At 31.1% G+C, this 16,841-nt stretch overlaps 2 pseudogenes; both read left to right on the plus strand.

The window, feature by feature from the left end:
* The first annotated feature begins 2,497 nt into the window (after positions 1 to 2,497).
* Positions 2,498 to 4,623, plus strand: LOC113376397 (annotated as a pseudogene).
* A 632-nt stretch (positions 4,624 to 5,255) lies between these two features.
* LOC113363557 lies at positions 5,256 to 7,061 on the plus strand (annotated as a pseudogene).
* The last annotated feature ends 9,780 nt before the right edge of the window (positions 7,062 to 16,841 follow it).

Here is a 16,841-nt window from a genome sequence, read left to right on the forward strand (position 1 = left end):
TTAAAATAAAGAAGAAAAAGAAAAAGAAAAGAAATATTAAAAGAAGAAAAATTAATGATGAAATTATAGAAGAAAATAATCAAGAAACCAGGGAATATAAAGTTAATATGATAAGAAAATTACCTTCACAACGAAAATTGTCAATAAATGAAAATATAGCCACTATTACAGATATGTTCAACCGTAAGAATATGAATTTGAACACAAAGAAATATGCACATTTACAAAGCCAAAGCAGCAGAAAATTGATATCGTCGCCAACACATATAAAGAAGAGAAACATTCCCGATTTTATTATATTCAGAACAGCACCAAAATTGTTTAATTATAAATACCGGAAGAAACTGAAAACTCGCCAGGTGTAAACACAGTAATAACAACGCAAGTCATTTTGTTTGGTTGACACATAAGCGAATTCTCATATTTCAAAGCAACATTTGTTCAATTTTGATTACCCAGCAAATTTCGAATATATCAAGAATTAACAATACAACGTAAATTTAAATTTTCATTAATTACTATTTATGATTTAAATTATCAAATGCAAGATTCTTTACGCCATTAATATTTTTTTGCAGATTTTAAAGACATTTTTCATATTATGATTTTTATGCTATATTGATATAACAGTTTTGAAAAAAAATATTTTGCATCATTTATGGTAAGTTGTTCGAAGCATATTTTGTTTTACCGGAATAAGATTTAAATTTCAGTGATGCCTTTACATAATCAGCGACCATCTAATTTGCATTCAACTGCTGATTTTTTTATATGTATGTTATTAAAGATTTATTCATGTAGAGATAAAAAATAAAATTATTATTAGATTTTTTTCAGAGCACATTATTTGTAAACATATTCTAACAGTAATGACACTTTTGAGGACAAAAGTTTTTAAGGGCCGAAGGAAAAGAGATGGAACTCATTTTTTTAATTTTTTTCTTAATTTTTATAGTTTTCCGAGGACGAAAAACTTTTGAAGAGGGAGGTTGAACTGTAATAACAATTCGAATCATTATTTTTGTTTAATAATTACAAAACGCGTTGCTAGTTATATGTAGGTTACGCGGACATCGGAAGTGCTTACTGTTGGATTTTGTAAATAGGTTGTAAACAATAAATTAGTATATAAGAGTTAGACGAAAGTTAGACAGGCAGTCAAACCTGGAGTAAGACTCGGAGACAGACATAGAGTTAGTCAGACATAGTATTCAGTAAAATGTAGTCTTTGCTGATATGATAACCAACAGGTTATCAACAAATATTAATTGTAAAATAGTGAATAATAAAAGTATCATTCAAAGTAAGAAGTGTGTTTACAAATTACTATCAATCGCTGTTCGTACTAAAGGCCTTTCACACTACCAGTGGACTCTGGAGAGTCCACATCACAAATATAATATTTCAACAACTATTCAATTGTTCACCGCTCGGGTCCAGCCTATCATTACAATTCCTGGTTGTACTGGTGATCCAGAACATACCTCCCAATATACACTACCACAGCCAGGACAATTCAAAACATAACCACAGTTTTGTTAATATTTATTTATATTCGATTTTATAAATCAAATATATAATAGTCTTATTAAAATTAAAATTATTCAGTAAAAGATAAAAATAAAAGTTCAAACAAAAACTTGATAAATACTAGTAAAAATGAAAATAATAAAATAATGATCACAAAATTGTACAAAATGAAAACACATAGTACCGTTGTAATAAATTACATAAATCTATGTTCATATTTTGCATATTATCTAAATAGTTTATAAATAAATAAATGTTAGTTACAATTTTTTATTACTCCGCTAAATACTAAATTGTTTATAAATAAACTTATACTATTATTGTTTTATATAACAATGCATATTGTATATAAAATATATATGTATAATACAATGATTGCCAAGTCAATGCCAGAAATAACACATGTTTATTTATTCATCGAAGAAATCAGCAGAGATGGCAAACCATTTTTGGTGCTATCAAATATTATATATATAATATGCATTCGCTTTCAAATTGTACTAAACGTGAGTTTAAATAAAATTAAGATAAAAAAAAATAAATTTGGACTAAACCTTTAGTGCACAAGTTTTTCTAGCACTTTATAACGCAATTTTAGTTTAAACATTCCTCAACGTTTTGTTAAAAATTATATAAATTGAATGCATTTGAATTCATTTGAATACATTTACCATTTGCACTATATTTTTATTTTTATTTTCTTATTATAGTATTTGATAATTCACAAACTTGTACTTTGGTACAGCCACTAATAACATACTACATTTAATTAGCAAATACTAAAATCAATGATATTTTATATCATGTGCCTAAAACAACGATAACTGGCCCCAAATCAGATGTTTTTATTCATCAATTCCTGCATGGACCATATTTCATCATTACCAATATCAAGGATCATCATCACGAAATCATCCATAATGGTTTTAAATTAAATTTCTGATTCTTTTCTGGCAGATCTTCCACTTGGACCAAGGTTTAAATAGTATTAAGTAAGATAAACAAGACTGATCCAGTAAATATGGAAATAGGAGCTAGGATTTAGCTAAAAATGACCAGAAGACTGATCTTGGTGCATATTAAGAAGAAGATAATAAGTTGGATTTAGATTGTTGGAGAAGCCTAGTGAACTTAGGATAATTTGTGCTGAAATACAATTTATTGACACTTTATTTGGACTTCCAGAAGGTTACATTCAGGATATCATACATTGGTTAAATTTTAACCAGACTTGTAGTGTGATCTTGTTTTTAATATTTAAAGTATCTTCGGTTTTTGGTGGAGAACCTCTGCTCCATAAATTAAATTAACTGTAAGCGTACATCTGTGATTTTTACTTGTTTTTCAAAATGATGACTCCAACGAAAAATCCAGAATCGCCCCACGAATCTACTCCCTTAAAAGACAAAGGCCTCTGGCGGGACCTGGTGGCCTACTGGATCCTTGGATTATGCAACAACTATGGATATGTAGTTATGTTAAGTGCTGCTCACGATATCCTTAAAGCAGCTGATGAAAGTCACCATCCATCCAACAGCAGTACAATATCAAATTCCACAATCATAGACCCCACTAAACGTGAATGCAATGAGTTGTCCACTGGTGCTATTTTATTAGCAGATATCCTTCCAGCATTGATCATAAAATTTACAGCGCCTTTTCTACCGTTTTTTGTCCACGTCAGGATTTTAATATGTTGTCTGGCTGCTGCAGCAGGTTTTATACTAGTTGCTTTCTCTCAAGGGAACTGGTTAGCAATTTTAGGTGTGATAGCAACATCTTTTAGTTCTGGTCTTGGCGAAGTGACATTTTTAGCGCATTCGTCAAGGTATAATAAGAATGTTATAAGTACTTGGTCTTCAGGAACAGGAGGAGCTGGTATTGTTGGAGCTGTCTCTTACGCTGGTTTAACAGGATTAGGATTAGATCCTGTGACAACTTTACTGGTGATGTTGGTAGTTCCAGTTTTAGAAGGGCTTACTTTCTGGGTGCTTTTGCGTAAACCCCACGAGGAAGATCAGCCAGTGCAAACGGCTACTGGCATGAGCGTTTATGGTTCATCAGCTGCTACATTTGGAGATAATGAGCAGAACCAGAAAGCTTTTGGTGATTTGAAAAGCAAATTTAAAGCTATTCCTCCATTGTTCAAATATATGATACCTCTACTTTTGGTGTATTTGTTGGAGTACTTTATCAATCAAGGTTTGTTTGAGTTGCTATACTTCGAAGGTGCCTTTTTGGATAAAGATGAACAATACCGTTGGCTACAAGTTGACTATCAAATCGGTGTGTTTATATCCAGAAGCTCCGTCAACTTGTTACAATTGAAACAAGTATGGATCATGTCGGTGTTCCAATTCATCAACGTTTTGGTGCTTCTATTCCAAGTTTTGTATGGGTACATCCTAATATCTGGATTGTTTTTGCCATCGTTTTATGGGAAGGACTTCTAGGAGGTGGTGCTTATGTCAACACCTTCTACAGGATGAGCCATGAGATTCCAATGGAAAAACAGAAGTTCTCTATGTCAATTACTGCTATTGCTGATAGTCTGGGAATAGCCTTGGCTGGATGGATAGCTATGCCAACACATAATGCCTTGTGTGCTTTGCCTAAACCAACTTAAGTGAATAAAATTTGACCAAATCCAACATTAGGTGGATGAAATTAAAGTTTAGTTGTTTGCGAGTGCAAGTGTAGATAATTGAACCAGTGAAATAGTTTTTAACGTAAAATTTCTATCAGAAAATTATACATTTTAAGGAACATTGTGGATTAATAAAAACCTTAGGCTTAAATTAAATAACCCAACTTATCAAACTAATATACGAGTATTCCTCTCATTTAAATTCAAATCGAAACCGATCATGTAGAATGCGAAATTATTTTGTATTGATCATCCCAGTGTAATATTAGTACAAATTTTTTAATAATATTCATTACAACAAGTATTTTTCTTCCAAGCCAAAATCATGGTTCAGTCAGGTTTTGTAAATGATGCCAAATTCAATGTTGATCATACCAAAAACATTGAGACAATAAAATAAAATAGTATATATAATAACATAAGTGAAATTTGTACTTAAAAATGTTTTTTTAATAAATATTGTGTACAAAGGCTGGTCCAAAGTGAAAACTCATCCATGTTTAAGTTGGAGTGGACTATGAATATACCTGTAGTTAATTAGATGCTCTGTTGATGTTGCTAATTTATGGTTTCTGAGTTCAATCAAAATTGAAACATGTCGTTTACAACTTAGACCAGCATTTGAACACCCATAGAATTATCATATGACTTGTTACTTCTAAAGTAATTAAATACAGGTTTTTATCTACAAGTCAATTGTTAAACTTTGTTTTTGTAATCAAATTGTATTTTTTATATTGAAAATAAATTTTGATTATTTATATTTATATATTTTACTCAAATCCATTCTGTTAATCCTATCCTAATCAATTTGCTTATTTTTGGTTCACAGTTTACTAAAGAAGCAGGAAGTTCACTAATGAAAATATAAGGCGCTGATGGAATGGAGGATCATTGGAATTGCTTTGGAATTAAATAATAAACGTCCAGGATGACAAGCCAAATCTTTATTGGCGATTATTTTGATCCAGGCAAAGGACACATCATACTCAGAATTGCTGATGATCTATTCATGTTATTTGATGAATCCGCATCATTTTGTTGGATATCACTTGGTTTCTGCTAACTATCTGGATATAATACAAGATATAAACAAAACAATTTCGTTTTTGGTCAGAACTTGATTATTTTTCTCCAAACGCTCTGCATTCTTTTTCTACATCTAAATCTTCTTGATTTCATCCTATTGCAAGATCAATTTGCATAAATATAAAAAATAGGTTTAATAAGAATCATGTTGTTCCAATGTTGGATTTATGAACTTGACCGGTGACTGTGCAGGAATATCTATTCAATTGCATCTGGAATTATCTAGATTTATTGATTTTAAAATAAATATTACCAGATCTATTCTAGGAAACTTTATTTAGGATAAATATTAGTCAAAGTCTTACATTTTATCCCCAAAATGTCAAATACCCCAGAAGAAGAAATACCAGCATCGTCTCGACGTACACAAGGAACAAATACTTTGGATAAAGGTCTTTGGCGAGATTTAACAGCCTATTGGATCTTGGGTTTGTGCAATAACTATGGATATGTGGTCATGTTGAGTGCAGCTCACGATATATTATCAGCTTCTCATGCAAAAGAGTCTACAACACCAAAGCCTTCCAATCCAAGAGACTGCAACTATATCTCAACTGGTGCAATTTTACTTGCAGACATTATACCTGCATTGATTATAAAATTTACTGCGCCTTTTCTACCATTTTATGTTCACATAAGGATTTTGATATGTTGTTTTGCATCAGCAGCAGGATACTTACTAGTATCCTTCTCCAAAGGCAACTGGTTAGCCATTTTAGGTGTCGTCAGCACAGCTTTTAGTTCTGGTCTTGGCGAAGTTACTTTTCTAGCCTACTCTGCAAAGTATAACCGAAACGTTATATCAACTTGGAGTTCTGGAACTGGTGGTGCCGGAATCGTTGGAGCAGTATCATACGCTGGTCTGATCAGTTTAGGATTGACACCATTTAATACTTTGCTAATTATGCTGATAATTCCAGTATTACAAGCATTTTCCTTCTGGATTCTGCTGCGCAAACAATCTGCTGATGAGGAGCATCCAGCGTTTTCGGAAATCCAGAACGTTTTAGGACATACATCAGCAGTTACGTTTGTTCCTAGCAGAGCTGGTGTTCAGAGCAAACCTTTAAGTCATTTTAGACAAAAATTAGCAGCAATACCACCTTGTTTTAAGTACATGATACCTTTACTAGTTGTCTACTTGTTCGAGTACTTCATAAATCAAGGTTTGTTCGAGCTGGTGTACTACGATCATTTTTGGTTATCGAAAAGTGAACAATACAGATGGTTGCAAGTGGATTACCAAGTTGGTGTCTTTATCTCCAGAAGTTCTGTCAACGTTGTCCATTTCAAACAAGTCTGGTTGATGTCTGTGTTTCAGTTTATAAATGTTTTGATACTACTTTTTGAAGTAATTTATGGATATATACCAAATATTTGGATTGTTTTTGGTATAGTTTTATGGGAAGGACTTTTAGGAGGTGGTGCTTATGTCAACACGTTCTACAGGATGACACATGAGATTCCGATGAAGGAGAGAAAGTTTTCTATGGGTATCACAGCTTTGGCTGATAGTTTAGGGATTGCCATAGCTGGATGGATAGCTATACCAGCACATAATGCTTTGTGTACTTTACCAAAACCTTCCTAGCTGGACATTGATGTCCAAATAGATATAACAAGCTAATTTGGGCAATGATTGGATGTGGATGATTAGAACCATGGATTGGTTTCAGTTTGAATCGGCATTTTTGGACTCTGCAAGGTTGCCCCATGTGCTGACATCATCTATCATGGCTAAAATAATAAACATATCTTAGGTCAAATAATGGAAACATAAAGCAACTTTTGGATCCAGCAACAGATCAACTATCTATTAACTGTTGCCTCCTGAAGAACATATGGATGTACCAATTTGTTTTTGTTTTTACTTAAATAAATTAAATACAAACATTGTTTTAACATTTTTTTATTACTGTATAAATTTTTAACACTTTTTTATTACTTTTTATTACTTTATAAATTTTGATATTGTTTAAACTTGTGGTGTGGTTATACTCTTCTCTCTTGTCATGTTGTTAATTGTTCCTTCTGCATAATGATGGATCAGTCCAAAAAATATTCTTAAGGCAGATTCGACTTCTGGTAAAATGTCCTGGGAGAACGTTCTTTGGAAATAACGCATTGTGGTGTACGTGTACCTCTAAAAAAATAGATAAACAGATAAGTAGACAGAAAACAATTGGTACTTTTAGTGTACTAATAGTGCAAACTAATTTTTGTAATATATTGGCATATAAATACCTGTATCGACAATAAATCGACATGTAATTCGATATGTTTTGCCACTAATTTCGATATACTTTTTCTATAAGCGTCTGCACCAACTTGCAAATCTCGCATAAGACGATCCAAACCGTACATAGCAACTTGTCCATGGAGAGGTAAATCTTCCTAAGAAAAAAAATGGTAAAAAATTGTAAAAATACGTAAATTGTTAGAAAAACTTCTGCGTTGAAGGTTTATGAATTAGTAGAAACAAAAATAAAAAAAATATTAGAATTAAATACTTTGAAAAAAAATAACCTAAATTTTGAAGAATTATATAGAAGACAATGGAAAAATCCTAGTTATATTGTTATATAGATAATTTTATCTAGATTTCCCTTTTCTAAGATAAAAATATAAGATTCTAAACCAAAAAAAATATTCTTTAAAAACTACAAAAATACTCACTGCCAAGAAAAGGTTTGGTAAAGGTTTAATTAGTTTTTTAAGGTTGATTTAAGCTTTCGTAGAACTTGAATAAAGTATCTTAGATAAATTTTAACTATACAGTTTTTTAGATAATTTTATCTACTTTATATTCTCCTTAGACAAAAATTTAATATCTAAACCCACAAATAATTTATTTTGCAAAAACTAACAAATTTACTAACCGCCATCATGATATCAGCATCAGGTTGCATTTTCCAGAAACTATAATATTCAGGATAGTCTTTCAAAAATCTACAGAAAACTTCATAAATATATATAAATATGAATAATATATATTGTTAATATTTTATTACTTGATAAAGATGTTTTTTCCGTGGATTTCCAAATTATCTTGCATTTTAGTGGCCCAAAATTCGACCAGAGATTGTTTTTGGTAATTCGAATAGCCGAATTCATCTAATTCGTCTTTTGCTTTGCAACACGACATAGTAAAAAATAATTTTAATATTTGTTTGAAGTTTGATTTGGATCAATTGTTTTTGATAAATAAATTTATTATAAACAATTTATTGAAATAATTATCTTTGAGCTTCAAATTATTTTTGAAAAGGATGAAGATAATTAAATTATCTACAACTTTTAAAAATCAAAATTGCCATTTCATGAAATTTGCTATTAGAAAATTTAAGTACAATTTTTCACTTTTGTGGTTTTAATTCTAAAACTGTGAGATAAATTTTAATACTGCTTTCTGGAAGATGATAGATAATTAAATTATCTATGACTTCTTTATATATTTTAAGAATATACAATACTTATTTTCTTTTTTTAAATTGCAAGCATAGATTACTGTAAAATTCCAAGTCTTTTTTCTTTTATTTACTGTTTTTTTACATTTTTTGCTGTATCTCTGAAATTATGAGAAAAGTACCTTTAGCAAATACAAAGATAATTAAATTATCTATGTTTTATTATTAATTGATTATTATTAATTTGCAAGCAAAGTTGACTCTTTGATTTTCCTAGTTTTTATTTTTTCTTTAATTGTTTGCTCTCTAGATTTGTTGTTGTATTTGTGAAGTTATAAGATGTATCTTAAAAGTATCTTTGACAAATTGACTGAAATGATACTATCTGTAACTTTGTTAAATATCTTAAGAACAAAAATGATTTGTTTTCAAATAAAAAAATCAAGCAACCTTGAGTTTCCTAAGTTACATTTTCTTTATATTTTGTGCAGAATTCTTAAAATGAAGAGAGTTGTTTTAAAAGTATCTTCACACAAGTCAAAGATAATTAAATTATCTACAACTCTGTCAAACATCATAACCAAGTATAAAACTATTTATATTTAAAAAAAATGAAACAAAATTGTGCTCCATAAAAATGACATCCAAAATCAGTTTGTCTTTGTATGTGGCACATATCAAACAATATTTTTATAAACGTTTTTATAAACAATTTATTATATATTTTACAACAAAATATATATTTTAAACTTCTATCCTGATCGTAGGAGCACTTGGATTGAATTGTCGATTGAAGTTGTTGAAAAAACGATCTAAGCCTTCTTCCAAATCCTGATACATTTCTTGTTTAAATTTTCTCTTGATGTACAATATGATCGCATTGATATACCTCTTGAAAAAAAAAAGTTGATTTGTTGAAAAAAAAAAAAGATAATTAAATTATCTACAACTTTGTCATACATCATACTGAGGGTAAAGGACTTTGGTAAGGATAAAATAGTATTGGTGCATTTGTTTAGTTTTTACGATGTTTCGTTCCAGAATGTGAAGATACAAATCTGGTATTTTTGCAAAACAAGATTTTCAGATTAAATTAGATTTATTTTTCGAAACCTATCACCCCCAAGTTCGAATCAATTTTTGTTCTTTGTAGGGGTATTTTATACCCAAAAGCCTTTAACAAAATTTGGTTTATCGGAATCCTTACCTCCATTGATCTGTCATCGATTTTTAAAGCAATGTGCTTCTCTGCTATTTTTTTTAAATTTCTTTTATAAGCATTTGGATTTGCTCCCAAATCTCTTATTAGTCGGTCCAAAGCAAACAGTGCCACTTGACCGTGGAGTGGAAGATTTTCCTTAAAAAAAATAAATAATAATATTAATCCAATTCCACAAAAACCTCTGATTTCACTTTATTAAATAAGTTAATTGATCCTGGTTCAATTTGTCTTGTTGCTACTAACCACAGGTAATTGGAGGTGTTTTGCAGGTTAATTATTCAATAAATATATTTTTTTATCGATTTTACATTATTTTTCTTACCGCAAGTCTTATAGGATCTTCTGGTATATTCCATATGTGATAATATTCTGGATAATCTTCTAAAAATCTGCAACGATAAACGATTTTATATATTTTTCCATAAACCTGGTTGGTTGTCTATTTTTTACATAAAATAGATAAAACAAATATTATCTTTATTATAATAATATAACACTCTTCAATTTTTGGTTTAAAAGAGCAAACATCAAAAAAGTCACCACATGGTTTTAGTTTAGAAAATTACATGGGAGTAAGGAGTTGGTAGTAGCGCATTTCCATCTGTGATAACATTGTTAAAAAAAAATTGAAGCTATTTTATTGAAATTGTTTGATAAGATAAAGCATATTTTCCTAGAACATATAAGCACTCTAAAACTTCTAATTTTGGTGATAGGACTCCTCAAAGCTGAAGATTTATGATACCTATCTTTTCCTGTTTTTGGGGATCTTTCAACATGATTTAACATCCACTAAATATATCAATCATTCCTTAATCAATTATCCTACTTGATAAATATGATCTTGCCGTGCATCTCTAAATTATCCTGCAATTTCGAGCTCCAAAAATCTATCAGAGCCGCCTTTTGCTGAGGGGTGTATCCAAATTCGTCGTCTTCTACTGGCTGCGGACGACAGCAAGTGAAGAGAAGGTGCATCTGGCACGACTCGGGTAGATACATCTTAAAAATTACGAGAAAAACCTAAATAAACGTCTATTTTGACATTTTAATCATTGAATTGAAATTTTGGTAAAAATTTGGCACACTTTGATCACTTTTGCCAGGTCTGTGGGTGATCGAAATTGGTGCAGAGGTTGAGGGATGGTTAAAGGATTGGGATGGTGCTCAATGTATTTGGTTTGGATTTATGAGTATACCAAGCATTTTTTAGTGTTTTGGTTATAGATAATGTTGAAGTAAGTTTCATTTTGTTCAAACGAATGGTTCAAAAGTTACCATATATAACGAATATTGCCACTCTATTCAAAGACTAACTATTTCTGGATTTCCAAAATTCTTAGTCCAAATATTTCTTGTGCAATTTTTTATAAAATCAAATGTCAATTCATACCTTAAACAAAATTTAGACATTTAAAACGTCAACGTGAATTTATTTTTTATTCAAAATTAAATCTTACAGTTTATCTCTGCAAAATAAATAAAATGATACACCACAAAAAATTCATTAGGAAACATTCAACGTAGGAAGTCGCAAGTATATATTTTTAATATAAGTAACTTTTAGAATTTTCGATAATATATTTTATTTTTATTTAAATTTAAGAGTATATCGTATTGCCTTATGTTATCAAGGACTATCACAATGATGTTGAAAAATATGATCAAAATTAAAGTTAAAGTATTTTGTAGGATAATATAATGTTAGACAATACTATAGATCAGTTATTTTTCAACAACCGAATTACCGAATATTTTATTTAAATCAGACAAACGGTTCAAAACTTATGCGAATTTTAATAAATAGATATATAAATTCATAGTCTGATCCTTTTTCTCCGTTCCGTTCCCTTCCAGAATTTGCCTCGGCAAAGAAGTTTTTACCACCATATTTCCTATGACCCCCGAAAATGGTTCTTGGTGCACAACATCTTTCTAACGAGAATTTTCATTTTAACAAAATTCTATTTCCGATTCGAGATGTCAAACCTCAAGAGATGGCGCATTCTAAAAAACATTCTACAAAACGAAAGCCAGCAGAAGATGTTGCAAAACTCGGAAGTCCTCCAGAAGTCGCACAGGATCCTGAAAAATATCAAGTTTGGTGAAAAACTGGCACAAGGAGAAGTTTTCGAGAATACTACTGCCAAAAATTTGATGATGAAGGGCAAGGAGAATAACTATTTGCTGGAGACGCAGAAGATGGTAAAGAATTTGAAGAATACTAGTGGAGCTAGTGAAGCTGATACTAAAAGTGAGCATTCTGCAACATCCAAAACTGAGGATGAAGCTCCAAAATCTAAAGAAGCACCAGATAAAACGAAAAAGATCGATTGCAAACCTGTAGAGTCTAAAAATCCAGGTATGGACAAGTCTGGTACCAATTTGGATACAAACTTTGATTGCGCCCAATATGGTAAAGATTTGTCACAGAATTTTGGAAGCAACTTTAACAAACTCAAAAGCAATATTGCAAACATCAACAAAAACATTTTCACAACACATCCTAATGTCAATAGAGTGGAAAAGAACTTTATTCCAAAAATTACAACAAAGGATAGGTTTAAAAACGATGAACCAAATAACGTTGACTCTTCCAATATTGGTTTTACATCCACTACAACTACAGATGGTACTGGTTTCAACTCAGACTATTTTTCAAGTCCTAAAAATTTCAGGTTTATGCGAAAAGTTTTTGGAGACAGTGCTGAAGATTACAGTATCTCTGAACAAAGCCAGGAGTATATTTTGCTTATGAGATTTGGCGAAAGTGCTAACGATACTGGTGCGAAATCTAAGCAATCTAATTTAGGAGTTTTGATAAATAAGAATAATGAAAATAATAAGTTTTATGATGCTGGAAATAAGCAGAAAAAGTCAGGTGATGCCACTGATTTTATAAACAAGTTACATTTAAAGTCGGTTAAAGAAGAGCCTAAGGATAAATCCAAGAAGTTTAAAGCTTCTTCAAAACTTGGCAAGAAAACTAAGAAGTCAAACACCAAATTTTTATCCAGTTACATCAACAAACCACGCTCCTCTAAGAAAAAAAGAGCGAAACGAAGAAAATTTGATGCCCGATTTTTGCACGACTTGAAATGCAAGAAAATTCAATTTACCAAAAAATTATCGAAACTTGGAAGTCGTGATGCAAAGTTTTTAACAAATTACTTCGATAAAATTGATATCAAATCTAATTTCTTGTGCAACGCCGTGTTTCCTTTGAAACTTGCCATAGGTTGTCCTAATTTTTTTGAAATGTATCAAAACAAAGTAGGGAATTTAAGTTTACCACTTACCCCACCAATTTCTAATGGTGAGTACATTAAATCTAATTCTAAGTATCTTCCAAAGCCTGTATGTTTCTCCAAATACAACTTCAAATTAAAGTTTACTAATGGTGGAGACAGTGTGTCCAGTCAATTTGTTCATCCTATAGACGAATTGCCTCAAAAAAATAATTATTCCTCCTCCTCAAAACCTATTCCAAGTTACCAAACCAAATATGATATGAAAATCACATCCAAAGAAAAAGATTGCTTTGATCAATTTTTTGTCCCCGACGACTTCGACACTCTGTTCATGAAAATGCATAACGCTAAAAAATCTAAACTTGAAATGAAGAAGCCTGAAAATATTTTTGATGCACCTCTAGACGAACCGGTGAAAGATGCAGATAAAATCAAGGATAAAACTCTAGATGACGTTTTGGATTCTTTTAAAAATAAGATGTTGAATAAGAACGCTCCACGAAGCAAGCCAAAGCCTAAAAACTGTATCAGCCATATAAAAAGTAAACCACCATCCAAAGCTGAAGACACTGGCAAAAATAAAAAACATTCCGAATCAAATCAAGATGAAAATCCAAAAGATAAAAGTACCAGCGACAAGAACACAAAAGAGGACAATCCAAAAGCACAGTCTCCTCCTACTGGTGGTGGTGCTAATTACACAGACATGATCACCAAAGTTATAAGATACGAATTGAATACTGTTCAAGTTTACCAAGAAACCAAAAACGTTGTGGTGGAAGAAGTTCAACAAATAGTTGATTTGAATAAATTTGACACAATTGCTCGTTTTGATAATAATCCTACAAATCCAGCAGGAGGTGGTGGCGCTATAGGTGGACTTTTGGTGTCCAAGAACAAGAAAGTTGAAACTTATGAAAAGAAATCTGATGGTGCTGATGCTAAGGCTAAGCCTGTAGTTGACAAATTGACAAAGGACAAAGCAATGGATGTTGATAAAAAAGATATTGAGAAAGTGGCAAATGAAAAGGAAGTTTTGAAGTCTTTGAAAAGCTTGGGTAAACATGAAGATTTAAAGAAAGCTGCAAAGGAGTTTGACGTTGCTAAGAAGGTTGTTAAAACTAAGAAACCAGAAGCTGCTCAGGATGCAAGTGATGAAGCAAATATTGAAGAGGTCAAGTCTAATTCCGGAATATCAAAGAATAAGAAACGCGTCAGTAATGACAAAATAGATAACATAACAAAATCTGATCTCCACAAGGTGGAACATAAGATTCAAACACCGCACAAAAACATTAACAATCACAATGATACCATCAAATCTGTAGACGATAGATATGTCCATGAAGTTCCTGAATGCTGTAACGAGAACTTGACTAATGTGAACTTCAGTCACGAGCCATTTACCAATACGGCTGAAGGTCTCAACAAAATGGACAACAAGTCTAAGAAAGCTGAAGCTATTAATTTGGCGCAAAAATTTGAAGATGATGTTAATGCAAATGATGTTTTTGCAGATTCTGCCAAAACCAAAACTGATGCCAAAGGTGTTAAACGTGGTAAAATGTTCAAGAATTTTGACTTCAACACCCTGTCGCACTTTATAAAGCATGGCGTCGTCAAAAACGTTGAAAACAAGTCGAAGAAACCTAAAAAATCACAACATGAACCTGGTTTAGATGAAGAGTACGATGAAAACGAACTGTTGGACACTCAGTTCTCCAATCCTGATTTCAAAGGTAAGGACCAGCCTGACGAACGTACTTTAAGTCCAAAAGAACGCGAACAAATCTTACAAATTGCTGAAAGTGTTTTACCCAAAGTTTATGACGTCCCAGAAACAAAATCTGACAGTGTCAAAAAACCAGAAAAGGTCTTGGACATCAAGTTGCCTAAGGGTTATAAGAAGAGTTCTTCCAAGTTTGGCAAAGATAAACTGTTGTTGATCACCAGGAAGATTCAAGGAAAACAAAGCAAATCTTTGATAGAATTTAACAGAACGAATTTGAATTTGAAGGATTTTGAAGATGACAACAATAATATTGTTGACAAGGAGAACGTCTACAACAAGAGTGAGAATTGGCAGAAAACTGTCAACAAGACTTTCCAGAAACTGGAGAATTTTAAGGGACATCGTAAACATTGACCACAACCAGTTGTTCTTGGTAAAAATTATTAAATTTGTAGTAAATTTGTTATTGTTCTTCAATATAAAACAAATTTTGAGGTTAATAAATAAAAATTTTAATTATTTAATTTTCTTTTATATTTTTCAGTCGAAAACTCCAAGTATTGGTTACTAATTTTTTTATTTGTGATTATAGTAGATGTATTGATAATTATTGTGCTAGAATTTAATCACAATAGTGTTAATGGTTGATCCTGAAGGGTTCGTGGAAACTCACAATTTTATTTAAATGAATTTGTTGGTTTAAATTGTTGATAAAAAAACTTTTCAGTTAGTATATGCTCTCTTTTAGTACTATGCAAGAATTGCATTACCATAACTTCAATGGTTGATCCTGAAGAGCTTGTTAAAACTAGCAACTCTATGAAATGAAAATTTCATTACCAAAGCTTTAATAGACAAACTAATAACTAATAATTTTTCACATCTTAAATTCTTGATTAGTGGTTCAATTGATTATATCTCGAAATGTTTGAAGAAAACTTATCGGTTTTAGTATTTGTTGTTGAAATAGATATATTGACCTGCAACATACAACTGCTTAGTTATTGGAGAACCAATAGTATGACCTGAAAAGCTCTTTAATATATAAATTGACTTTGCTCTACAACTTTACAACCCTTAGTGCACGAATTAATGCAGCAAATCTTCATTTTTCTAATCAACGCCAATTTTTATATTTCAACTTAAAACTGCACCAAATTTCAATGAACTGTCAAAATTAATCCAACAAAATGTAATATATTTTTATAAATTTTTGCTAAAAAAACTTAAAAATTAAAAATGTAAAAAAATCAGGAGTAATTTTCCAAATTCTTTATGTCCAATACGATCGTCCAGGTTTTGGGCTTGGTGTTGAATTTTGCCAAGATTGGTGTTCTGCCAATTTTTTTGGGGATGATCCTTTCGGCTTTTTCCGCCTATTTGGTCGTTTTGTATTTCAATGAGATTCAAACGACGTACGAGGTGATATTTATACATTATTTGAAGAAATAAAAATAAATAATTGGTTTATTAGGGAAATTTGCAACTGCCAAAAAATCCCCCATGGCTTAAACCATCATTTTGTTGGCAATCTTAAGAACTTTTTATATAAAAGTTCCATCAAATTTTGTCTATTTTCAAGGAGATCTGCGGGCTGTTCTTCTAACTTGACCATGTGCACGAGTCAAACTGTCTAGTTATATATTTTTTTTAATATTTTAAAGAATATTTTAATATACTTTTTTATTTTTTCAGGTAGATTGGTTGGAATTGACAATGTTTCTGCATTATTTGTCATCACAAGACAATCTTTTGGAACTGACATGCGTCATTTTATTCTACGGAGTTCAAGTTTTTTACGTTTTCGAACAATTATTAAATTGAAAATTTGGGGAAAAAGTACCTAAAAAATTATGGGAGTACCAGGTAAGAATTTTGTGAATATTGTACTTTTATGCAAAACCCTACAGTAATTATCCTAAGAAAAATATAGCAATATCAATACAAATAACTATAAAAATCA

Source organism: Ctenocephalides felis, unplaced genomic scaffold, assembly GCF_003426905.1.
Source record: "Ctenocephalides felis isolate EL2017-DRISC unplaced genomic scaffold, ASM342690v1 CF-g0.4_SCAFFOLD_00845, whole genome shotgun sequence".
Taxonomy (NCBI): Eukaryota; Metazoa; Arthropoda; class Insecta; order Siphonaptera; family Pulicidae; genus Ctenocephalides; species Ctenocephalides felis.